The sequence below is a fragment of the Canis lupus genome, chromosome 1, assembly GCF_003254725.2.
Source record: "Canis lupus dingo isolate Sandy chromosome 1, ASM325472v2, whole genome shotgun sequence".
Taxonomy (NCBI): domain Eukaryota; kingdom Metazoa; phylum Chordata; class Mammalia; order Carnivora; family Canidae; genus Canis; species Canis lupus.
This window is the reverse complement of record NC_064243.1, coordinates 59285697-59298687: the sequence shown is the minus strand read 5'-3', so window position 1 is coordinate 59298687 and position 12991 is coordinate 59285697. Positions and strand designations below refer to the sequence as shown.

General features: G+C 36.7%; 1 pseudogene; it reads left to right on the top strand.

The window, feature by feature from the left end:
- The first annotated feature begins 1723 nt into the window (after positions 1-1723).
- On the top strand, positions 1724-12233 carry LOC112643476 (60S ribosomal protein L9-like; annotated as a pseudogene).
- The last annotated feature ends 758 nt before the right edge of the window (positions 12234-12991 follow it).

Genomic DNA, 12991 nt, shown 5'->3' with positions numbered 1-12991 from the left:
TCCTTCTCCTCCCACTCTTTCTCTCTTCCTTTCTTTCTCTTCCCTCTCCTCCCCCTCTCTTCTTTCTCCTTCTTCTTTAATGGCTACTGTCTCCTTTGAGTTGCAAGAGGCCCAAGATTTTTTTAACCTCTGTCATTTCATTTGCCTATGATAGGAAACTCTTCCTCTTTCAAATGCTGCTTTTTATATGCTTTAGATTCTGGAAGAGGTGGAGGAAAGAAAGAAATTTCCGTACTTCTAGGACCTGTTCCAGAGTGTTCCAACTCTCAGGGTAAGCTCCAGGAACTTCTCTCTGTGAGAGACTATTTATCTATGAGTAAATTGTGTAAATTTTGGCATTTTGATTTTGTTGTTCCCACCTTGGCTGTGCAGAGCTCTCTTTATTTCCTGACTTCCAGCCATGTTCCAAATGTCAAAAAAAAAAGTAAAATATACAGAAAAGAACATCTTAGAAGAGCATCGTGATGACACGGTGAAAGCTGTTTTTTAGAGAATTTGAAGGAGCAGGCTGACAGATCATATGAAATGATTTGACTGGAAAGAGCAATTCCCTATTAAATTTCCAAATCCATATTTTTTAATAAATAGAAAGATCTGGAAATGTCATTTAATGGAAAACAAACACCAGACTTGGAGCAAAGTACTTTGTTCAAACTAAGGACCTGTCATGTATTAGCTGTGTAACTTTAAATAAGTGATTTTTCTATACTAATTTCTAGTTTCTCAACTAAGGACCTGTCATGTATTAGCTGTGTAACTTTAAATAAGTGATTTTTCTATACTAATTTCTAGTTTCTCAACTATAAAGTGGGAATAGGAATACTTGCTTTACACATGACAATGCTGCTGTCAAGATCAAAAGTAGGAACATATTTTCAAAGTGGCTTCTAAACTGTAACAGTATTAAAAGTAAATGGTCTATCTAGCTAACACCATCTGTCATGGACAAAATATCTATTTACAAGTTTTCTGTGACTCAAACCTAGCATATCCTCCATATCCATGTCCCTAAATTCCCTGATGATATAAGCACCTAGAGCAGCGGTTCTCAAATATTAATTGACACAAATCATGTTAACATGCATTATGAAATGCAGATTCAGATTTGGAGGCCTGGTGACCAAATGGAGATTTTCTTAACAAGCTTCCAAATGATGCAAACATAATCCACCTGGAGGCAGTTTGCAACTGGTCTGGTATTATGTTAGAACTGCAAAATCCTCAACCTTGCCCAGACCTATAGAAATAGAATTGACATTTAGCAAGATAACCTGGGATTTGCATGCAGCTTAAAGTTTAAGAAGCATTTTCATAGTTTATAATAGTGACGCTCAAAGTTAGACATGCAAATTCTCAAACCCTCCTCCACCTAGACTGCAGAGGTCTCAGAGGGAAATGAGGAACAGATTACTAGAAACTGGAAGAAAGGTGATCCTTCTTATAGAGTGGCAAAGAATTTGGCTGAATTATGTTCTAGTGTCTTGTGAATGATAGAACTTTTGAGCAGTAAAATTGGACATTAGTGGAGGAGATTTCTAAGCAGAGTCTTGAAGGTACAGCTTGGCTCCTCCTTACTGCTTTAATAAAATTTGAGCAGAGAAAGATGAATTGAAGAAGGAAGTGTTAAATATATAGGAACAAGAACTTGTAGATTTGAAATACTCTAAACCTACTCACATTGCAAAAGAATGAAAAAGCTTGTTCTGAAGAGAATGCTAAGGGTATGGCTGAGCAGCCACTTGATAAAGAGATCATAGATGTGGCTCATGGATTTAATCAGTCATCTCAGCAGAAGCCAGGAATAGAGATGGGATTATGCCAGCAGAGATACTGCCAGTTTGGACCAAAAGAACAAAGTAGAATAGAATGAAGGAAGTCTATCATACTTCTGGAATTCTATAAGGATGCAACCCTTGAGCTATTTGGCTATAAACATGCTTTATCCTTCAAGAAAAGAGAAAAATGGCGCTAATGGAGATTCAGAGATCGTCAGGGTCACTAACTCAATTTCAATAAGTCAGATGGCCTCTGCCCGATATAAAGATGTGACCCCTGATTAAGGTCCAGGAGGCAGGGCATCAAACTAGAGAGGATTATTCTCAAGATTTAAGATCTAATAGAATTTGCCCTGTGAGGTTTTGGACTTGCTTGGGATTCCTTCCTTCTTTTTCTACTTTTTGGAATGAGAATGTCTATCCTATGCTTCTCCTGTCACCATACTTTGGAAGGACATAACTTGTCTGGTTTCACAGGTTCACAGTGAGAGAGAAGAATTTTGCCACAGGATGAATCATACCTCACGTCTCACCCATATCTGATTTAGATGATATTTAGGTGAGACTTTAGAATTTGGAGTTGATGCTGGAATGAGTTAAGACTTTGAGGGCTGTTGGGATGGAATAAATATGTTTTGCATGTAATAAAGATATGAATTTGGGGGGTAGCAGGGGAAGAATGCTGTGGACTAAATTGTGTCCCCCAAATTCATTTGTTGAAGTTAGTCAATGTGACTATATTTGGAGATAGGGTCTTTCAGAGGTGCTTAAGATTAAATGAAGTCTTAAGAAAGGGGCCTTAATCTAATAGGATTTGGAGTCAGAGGAAGAGATTTCCCCCCCACCTACAGGTATGTGCAACAAGGAAAACCATGTAAGAACATGATGAAAATTCAGCTATCTGAAAGCTAGGAAGAGGGCCCTCTCCAGGAAATGAATCAGCCAACACCTTGATCTTGGACTTCCCAGTCTCCAGAATTGTGAGAGGTAAATGTCTGTGTTTAAGCCATGCAGTCTGTGAAATTTTGTCATAGCAGCCTGAGCAGACTAAGTCAGCAATCAGGAGGGAGATATGATGAGGTGTGAAGGATGAATAGGAGTTAACTATGTGAAGGGAATAGAGGAAGAAGACAGTTCCAGAGGGAGGGAACAGCATATGCAGAGGCCTGGAGGTAGGAAGCAGCAAGGCACATTCTCAGGGGACTAAAAGAAAGAGGATTTAGCTGGGTAGTGGGGCAGTGTGCAACATGATCAAATTTTAATATTTAAATATTTAATTTATTTGGGGGGGGTATGTGCAAGCAGGTGGAGGGGCAGAGAGAGAGGGGGAGAAACAGAATGTGAAACAGACTCTGCTCTGAGCATAGAGCCAACACGGGCCTTGATTCCACAGACCTCAAGATCATGACCCCAGTCAGTTGGGTGTCTAAATGTTTAATTAAAAATTATAAAAATTAAAACACCCAGGTACAGGATCAGATTTTACATTTAGAGAAGAATGGGGAAAAGTGCAGGTAGACAAAATAGATTGTTGTGGTCTCAGTGAGATATAATGGTGACTTAGGCTAAGGTGTTGATGGTGATAGTGATAAAGCTGGAGAGAAGTGGATAGACTCAAGGGATATTTCAGAAGGAAAATCAATAACATTTAGTGGTAGATTAGATGTGGGGGAGAGAGAGAGGGATTATCAAGGATGTACCCTGGATTTTTGACTTGTTCAACTGGATAAATGATGCTGCCATTCACTGAGCATTTAAGTGCTGTGTCTGTTAAGATACAAGTAACATATGCAAGTTATATAAGTGAACTCTGACTAAGTGCAAGAAAATGGAGAAGAGATGCTGTGATGAACTCAACCAAATCAAAGGCTGCTGGAGCACAAGACCCAGAAGCCAGACAGGAATCAAACCACGTCCAGAAGTCCAAGAATCAGTGATAAGAAGAAGTGGCTTTTGACAAGAATCATCTGGCCAGAATACCCCGGACACTGCAAGAATCATGCCACCATAACCAAATATGAACCCTCATCCCATCTTTATTTATATGCTCCATTTTCAAATTTACACTCCAAGGTAGTAGTCTATCTGGAGAACTCCAGATAATGTCTCTTCCCACCTCTAGTTCCATTGTGATATATATTCTTTACCCCGAAAGCTAAATTTTAGGACTAACCATCAGTGATAAGCCATATATATTAGACTGTAGTATAGAGTAGTATAGAGAGAAGAACTCTTCACCAAACCAGTAGATTTGGGCTGGAGAAATAAAATATGATCTTAAGGGACTGTTCTTCTATTTAAACACTGAGGATTCTGTGATCAATTATTCAACTGGCAAAGATTCCCATAGTCACCCCCATTTTATACCCTGCTGCCATTATAGTAGCAGGCATCATTCCTCCAGTGGTGAGTGACCTATCTGGCTTTTACCATCTTCGGGACTTACTGTTCCTACTGAAATCAGAAAACCCATTTCTATTTTAGCTACTCCCATAGCCTCTAAAGGATAACCTCTACACCCCTTTTGCGATATGCCAATGGATGTCTCAAAACCCTAGTAAATGGAATGTCTTCTAGGATTGATTGAAGAATGTATTTAATGGATAGTTGAACAGGACACCTATGATAAATCGAATCCAGCATTCCAATCTCCCAATTATTTGAATTATTTTCTCTACATTATTCTAAGACATTTCTGACATCTCAAGTTCATTTTTAAGTCTAGTTTAGTGTTACCCAGACCAGCTTCTTTCCATCATACAGTATCAGGAATTAGGAATCTCCTAAAAGTGAACTTGTATCAATAATTACATTCAGCCTAATTTAAAAATGTCCATTTTTGGTCATATACATTTAAATTATCTTATTATATATATTCTCCAAATTATTGCTGATGTGAATTGGTAATGTCCTCTAATATTTTGATGTCTAAGCCTTCTCTTTCTGGATTTCACTTTTATAATTGGTATCCTGGGGCTTTCTGTGTTCTAACTCTGAATACAAGTCTGCAAATAATTCTAATTCCCTCTAGCAGCATAACTGCCTCATTTAAGGGAATAACAGTAACACGTTGATTCCATAAACTCTTTGTATCTTTCTAACAAAGCTGTCCCTTCCCCTTTTGTTATTAGCTGAAGGAGACCAGTAATGCTTTCTATTATTTGCAATCAGAAGCATCTTATAAAACCAAAGAATTTAGAACCAGGAAATAGAGTATTATAGAAAAGCATGAAAGCCTCTTTTTTTTTTTTTAGATTTTATTTATTTATTTATTATTTATTTGAGAGAGAGAAGGGCAGAATTAATGACAGAGATAGCAAGAGAGAGCATCAGTGGGAGGGAGAGGGAGAAGCAAGCTCCTCACTGAGCAGAGAACCCAATGTGGGGCTCAATTTCAGCACTCAGGGATTATGACCTGAGCCAAAGGTAGATGTTTAACCAACTCAGCCACCCAGGCACCACTGTATGAAAGCACCCTTGATGTTATCGGAAGATAATCTGAAAGCTCATGGTATACAATGACCAAAAGGTAATTAAATTATCATCTTTAGTCACTTGCCCTCTGGTACCCAATAGGGATAAAATCTGGGGGGACATTGTTGCCACTACCAGTGAAGGATTTGACCAAGTCAGTGACTATGGGTAGAAGTTAGGTTTTTTTAAATAGCATCAGAAATCTTTAAAAAAGAAATAAATTCAAATACCTAAGTATTTGGCTCATGGTATGAACTAAAACCTGGGAACATCTGGTGACTGTTCTAGAAGTGACTATTCTAGTTTTGACTGAAATAACCTTTCATCTCTGGCAAAACCTAGGCCAAAATCAGACTTTCATCACTCCCAGCTTAATGTCAGAGCTTAATGTCCATCTATCTAGTTCTGACATGCAAATAAGATAGTGAACAAGTGGTATCAAAAGAATTTGGATGAGAGCATAAGGAAAGACCCCTCCCACGTAAGTACCCTTGTCTTCAAAAGCAATCCCTACTTTTCTGACTAATCAAGCTTCAGAAACCAACAAGAACCAGATCATTCTGGAACTCCTAGTACCATAGAGGATCAAAAACATCTTTTAAGAGGAATAATTTGGCCAGAATCAGTTACTTGAGAGACAAAGAGGCAATAGGAAAGGCTATGTGCTATGAACTGGCTGTCTCGACATGGAAGAGGATGAGGATCAAACTCTTTTAGGTTCAATTATGGAAGGTGGAAAATTTCATCTTCTCAGGACCTGGAAAGGCAATGTTGGAAGGAGAAGAGTCTAAGAAAAGAGGCAGATGTCAATTAGAGATATGTTGAGATTGAAATGTTTGAGACATATGAAAAAAAGAAGCAGGTAACTAGATCTACAGATCTAAAACTGTGAGAGGCCCAGACCAGACGTATTAATTTAAAAATATCTTATATATTGAGTTGCCCGAGTGGCTCAGCTCAGTGTCTGCCTTTGGCTCAGGTCATGGTCTCAGTGTCCCGGGATTGAGCCCTGTGTCAGGCTCCCTGCTCAGCCTGCTTCTCCCTCTTCCTCTGCCCTAACCCCCCACCCCTGCTCATGGTCTCTCTCTCTTTCTCTCTCTCTCAAGTAAATAAGTAAAATCTTTAAAACTATGTATCTTGCATATGTATGTTAAATGAAGCAATGGTTCTGAACGACAGTAAGTAGAAAGAGAGTGAAGATAAAGAAGATGTGGAATTCCAGCACTGAGCCTTAAGGAGATGCCTACATTTAAAGGCCAAGAAAAGGATGAATAAGCAAGAAACAAAAGAATTGATCAGAGGTGTTGAAAACCAAGAGATTGTTGTGTCACAGAAATCAAGGGAAGGATGTTTCAAAAAGCATTGTTGAATGCTTCTGAGATGTGAAGTCAAATGAAAATTTTAAATGATCTCAGGACTTTAGGATGTGGAGGACATCGGTGACCTTCATTAGAGCTTGTTTTCATGGAGTGACGAGCCTAGAAGCCAGACTGGAGTAGGTTGAGCAATGAGTGGGAGGTGAGGAACTGTAGACAGCTGGTGTCATTAACAACTACTTGAAGAAATGTGGCTGCAAAGAGAGAGGACAGAGTAATACCTGAAGGGAGGGGAGGGTTTTTGTGGATTTTTTTTTTTTTTTTTGGTCTTTATAGTTGAAGAAACTTTATTGCATTTAAAATAAAAAAGGAAGCATGTAGAAAGCAAGATTGAATATACACAAGATAAAATGAATAATATGTAGTATAATATTATAGAGAAAAGAAAGAGGCTTTGAAGTCCAAAGCACAGGGGGTGGGTTAGTCTCAGCCAGGAGGAGATAGTCCCTCTGTTGGAAGAAGATGGGAGACCCTGTGCAGAAATGTATATTTTGTGTTTGAAATAGAAAAGATGAGAGAGTGCTGAAAAGTTGGCTGCTATTTTCTCTGTAAAGGAAGAATAGCATCTGCTGAGCATGAAGGTGCTAGAGTTGAGTTTTTCAGCCTCAACATTATTGACGTTTTGGACCAGATAATTCTGTGTTATGCGGGTCTTTCCCGTGTATTATTAGATGGTGAGCAGCACTACCCCACCCCTGTCCTTCCAGCTATGACAATCAAAACTGTCTTCAGATATTGACAAATATCCCCTAGGGGCTGGGGTTGGGGGGCAGAATCACCCCCAGTTGGGAATTACTGGGCTAGAGAGAGTAGAAGAAAATGGAAAAGGTCTGAAAGTGTTGTGTCAGGTGGGATAGTAAATTGACCAAGTAGATTCAGGAGGCTCGAAGGGCAGTCTCCAGGCCCAGTTGAAGTTGTATATGGATCCCGGTGCAATCAGTCCGCCATATTGTACTTTTTCTACTAAGGACTGGCAGCTGGGGCAAAGGCACTGAAAAGGTAGAGATTTGTGTTTCCAAGGGATTGAGGTTTTTGCCAGAGAAATGTGACAAAAAGACAGAAGGACAAAAGGTTTATAGGATATTGGCAAAATATTTATTGAAATTATGAATTACAGAATCGAAGCAGGTTGAGGGGCAAAGGGCAAATGAAGAAATTATCTTTTTAAAGAAGAATGTTGCAGGGGGGCCCAGGTCGCTCAGTTAGTTAAGCATCTGCCTTTGGCTGAGGTCATGATCTCAGGGTCCTGGGATCGAGCCCCACACCTGTGGGCTCCCTGCTCAGTGGGAGTCTGCTTCTCTCTCTCCCTCTGCCCTTCCTTCCACTCATTCTCTTTCTCTCTCAAATAAATAAAATCTTTTTAAAAAGAAGATGTTGTAATAAGTTTAAAAGCTAGAAATGAAGTTTTGGCCTAAACACCTCTGACATCCACAGATAGACAGACATGTGTGCCTGCACACACACACACACACACACACACACACACACACACATACATATTTATTTCAAAAAACAGTTTTACATCATCACTTTTTCCTGTGTTAAATTAAGGACATGAGAATAAATAAAAATAATGAGTTCCATTTACTTTGTATCCCAATTTCAACACATTGTTTCTGTGTTCAGTTTCTCCTGAACTTGATCTGAAAGCTGCTGCAATTTTACATTTGCATTTCAAATTTCCAAGTCCCTTATTTTGCTACAGGTAATGCATAAACAGCAAGGCACTCATGAAATGACAAAGGACTCTGTTTTTACTTAAGATTGGTCACTAAAATGTCTTGAAAGGCTGTTGTAGAACACTGCCCAGAATTAAATCTTTGTTTTTTAGAAAGACCAGTAACACTGAAGAAGGAAATTAACCACAACAAAGTCTATTTTGAGGAGTAGAAAGAACCAATAAGCCAATTTCTTTTAACTGTAGATACCATGTGAGTGGTAAGGCAAAACAAAACAACAATAGCCAAAAAAAAAAAAAAAAAAAAAAAAAAAAAAAGCCAACAATCCTATTTTAAATTGAACTAAAAACTCCCAAAGAGGAAAGCAATTCATAACCAAAACTAAAAAGTAGGTACATCTTTTAATCAATCAAACCGGGTTTGGGTAACCTGAACCTGCAGAAAAAGAGCTGAAGCAGTATGGAGAACAGCTAATGCTAAGAAAAGTTCTCTTTGACCAGTTCAGATAATTCTTTCTACATGCCAAATTTCTGTAGCTTGAAAAAGAAATTGTTTAACTGTTTTCCATTTATGTGTTAAAAATTCTTTTGCCTTTAGATGTATGTTTTCTAACGACAAGGAAGATGTAAGATATATTAAATATGATTGTGAGGAGGGAAGAATTGGTTTCCTTTTTCCTTAATTTCTCCCCAAATTTTTGCAAAAAACATGTCTCTGCACTAAAATAGAAGTTACCACATTTTAATGATTTGGCATCAAGAGGAAGTAGAGAAATAGGTGGTCAGCATAAACAGAAAACTGTAGTGACTAGAAAGAGAATCAGTGATAAAACCTCTTCCATTTCCCATTGTTTTCATGTTAGCAAATGCATTACACATCTGCTTTCAAGGTCAAGTGGGAAAGAGGGGTATTACTCACTACAAATAGTTTTTAAGGGCAAGACGGAGGAGAAGGGAAGAAAACCAGAAGAAAAAAAAAGTTTATTGGAACATACTGAAAGGGCACACTCTGCTGCTTTATGAGACATGAGCACACTGTTATTGTAAAAATTTTTGGTTTTTCTTCTTTTGTTGGTCCATATCTCCTAAGTTTTCTATAGTAAATATGTTTTATATTTGTGATAAGAATATAAAATTGTAAAAATATTAAAGGCAGAATCAATTTAAGAGGGAAAAATTTAAGTTTAATGGGAGTATGAATACTATAAGAAAGCAGAAAATTTTTAAATTTCTCAGGATGTCCTGATTTTTACTATTTCTTGAAGGCATTCAGCATACTGGTTTTTATTTTGGTAGGATTAACTGAACACAGAAGAGCCATATATTGATTCTGCTATGAATTTGATACTAGGTCCTATTAAATATCCATAATTTCTTTACAAAATTGAATAGTCAGTTCTTCAAGATATTTTTCAGCCAAAGATATTGCTGATGACAGATAGGTAGATAGAATAAATACAAATTCTATCTCTCTCATCTTCCCAGTGATTCTTGCATTAGAATTCTCATCATAGGATCTCCAAGTACTTAATAATAATTAACTAATATTAGTAAATAATACTATTATATTAATACTCAATATTATTTTAATACACACATAGTATTTTATTGAATTTAATATAAGTTAATATTGAATTAATCATAACAAATATTTAAATATATGATATGATTAATACTATTGATTATTAATAGTTGTTATAATATGTTATAGTTGTGGAACATTTTCTGATATGCATATGATATATAATTTGATCTTCACAACAACCCTTTCAATTAGGAGTCCCCATGATTTTACAGAAGAAATTGAGGCTAAATGTTTGAATAATCCACAGAAATGAGAGCTAGTTTTAAAAATAGGTCTTCTGATTCTTAATCTAACTCCTGTGCCCCTGAATCATTTTGCTTAGTTTAAGCTGCCTACTCTGAGCAGCTTAAATTCTCAATTCTCCTGTAAACATTTTGGTCACTACAGTGCTGTGAGGTACAGTTAACTTAATAGTAATTTTCCACACATCAAAAAATATGAAAGCTATTACTTGTCTATGTTTTACTTAATAGGAAAGAGTGTGGAGTATAGAAGTGATTCATAAGTTAAAAACATTCCCTTGGTTTGACTACTCAATAAAAGTATGTATTTCTCAAGCTGAGGAACTGTAGCATTTTCCTTGTGGTCTTGAAAATGTTTCCTGACTTTATACACTCTACTTGCTACTTTTTAAGCTTAAATATTTAATAGTACTATTTAATATGATATCAACTTTATTTGTTATTTTTATTTATTTTTGCTTAAGCTATTCCATGGCTCTTGAAAAAAGATTTCTTATAAACTTGCTCTGAAAGGAAAACATTATTTTTTTAGTAGTTTTATTTAAATATAATTCACATACTATAAAATCCATACCATAAAAATCACTCATTGAGAGTGTACAATTCAGTATTTTTTAACATATTCACAGAGCCATGCAACTGTCATGACAATTAATCTTAGAACATTTTTTTCATCTCCCAAAAGAAATCTCTCACCCTTTAGTGGTGACCTTCCATTCCCATAGGACCCCAGCTCAAGACAATCACTAATTTACTTTCTGTTCCTATGGATTAGCTATTCTGGACACTTCTTTAAATGGAACCATAGCATATGTGGTCTTTTGTGATTGCAATCTTTAACTTAGCATAAAGTTTTCAAGGTTCTTCCATGTTGCGGTTTGTGTCAGTAGTTCATGCCTTTTTATTGCTAAATCATATTTCATTGTATGGATGTACCATATTTTATCAGTTGATAGACATTTATGTCGTTTGCACCATTGGCTGTTATAAATAATGCTGCTTTGTGTGATGAATAGTGCTATTATGAATAGTCATGGACAGATTTTTATGTACACAGATATTTTCATTTCTCTTGGGTATATACTTAGCACTGAATTGCTGGTTCATTTGGTAACTCTATATTTACCCTTTTAAAAAACTGCCAGACTATTTTCCAAAGCAGCCACACCATTTTACATTCCCACCAGCTGTGTATGTGAACTTAAAACACTTTTGCAAGGAGAGGGAAATGATGATGCTACACACACTTAATAAAAGGTACTTAAGGGAACATTATATATAGCCTATTAGTTAATTGAAAAGTTTCACAAATTTACATTTATTTCCTAACTTTCTTCTTATAGTCATTTATTCTACCTTATGAACTCCCATGGAATAAAAGAAATTAGCTCTAGGATTACTTAAGTAAACTAAATTCCTTATAATGGCTACTTACTTTTAAGAATATTGAAATTAATTTCTTGATAGGGATATATGTGAATTTCAATTTTAAGAATATAAAATGGTCTCTCTTTGCCACATCTACTGCAAGAATAAAGTCCATTCTCAGCAATTAGACTGTTGACATTCCAGAAGATATTGACATCACTCTGAAGGGACGCACTGTTATCCTGAAGGGCCCCAGAGGAACTCTGCAAGAGGACTTCAATCACATCAATGTAGACTCAGTCTCCTTGGAAAGATAAAGAAGAGACTAAGTTGACCAATGGTGGGAAATGCAAAAGAACTGGATGCTGTTCCCACTATTGTAGTCATATGCAAATTATGGTCAACGTGTTACACTAGCCTTCCATTATAAGATAAGGTCTTTGTGCACTCACTTCCCCATCAACACTGTTATTCAGGAGAGTGGTTCTCTTGTTGAAATCCAAAATTTCTTGCATGAAAAATACATCCACAGGGTTTGGATGAGGCCAGGTGTTGCTTGTTCAATATCTTAAGCCCAGAAAGATGAGTTAATGCTTGAAGGAAATGACACTGAACTTGTATCAAATTCAGTTGCCTTGATTCAGCAAGCCAACAGTTAAAAACAAGGACATAAGAAAATTTGGGGATGGTGTCTAGGTTTCTGAAAAAAGAACAATTCAGCAGGCTGATGAATAAGATCTAAGTTGTCCAGCCAGAGAAACAGCAAGATGCCAGATGATTTTTCAGACTTATTTGTGATATTTTAAAGATGCAATAACAGCTGGATTGATTTGGGGCTTTTTCTTAAACCAATATTCTTTCCAATTTGGAAAGTCAGCCATTCAGAAGTCATTTGTAGTGTGCCAAGAACAGTAACAGAAATAATAGAACAGGAGTTTTTTTTTTTTTTTTTTTCCAGTAAAACTTCATGAGAGAAGTGCTTTTAATTTGTTTGGGTTTTTTTTTTTTTTTTTTGATGGAATATTAAGGGTATTTCAGCAAGAGAAATATGGTACCAGCAACAGGCAATACCATGTGGCCGTTCATCATTGGATGTAGAACTTTTGGGGGTGATTTTGAAGGTATCTAACTTTGCAGAGGCGTGGATTTGAATATTTGTGAGGTCAGTGTGCCTGGGTCACTTGTCTATATACCAGTAGCTTTCTGTGAAAAACAGGTGAGGAGTGGAACAAAGTGATAAGCCTTAGTAAGGTTAATTTATGTTCATGATAAACGTGGTTGTTGTGTCCAAGATCCTCTCAATCTTAGTCTCTACCCTCCCTCAGCCATTTATTCCCATATGCTAGCCCTTGATATTTTTAGAAACTGACAACCTTTCCATAATCTCCTAATTCCATGTGTCATTTTTTATTTTTTTTATTTTTTATTTTATTTATTTTTATTTATTTATGATAGTCACAGAGAGAGAAAGAGAGGCAGAGACACAGGCAGAG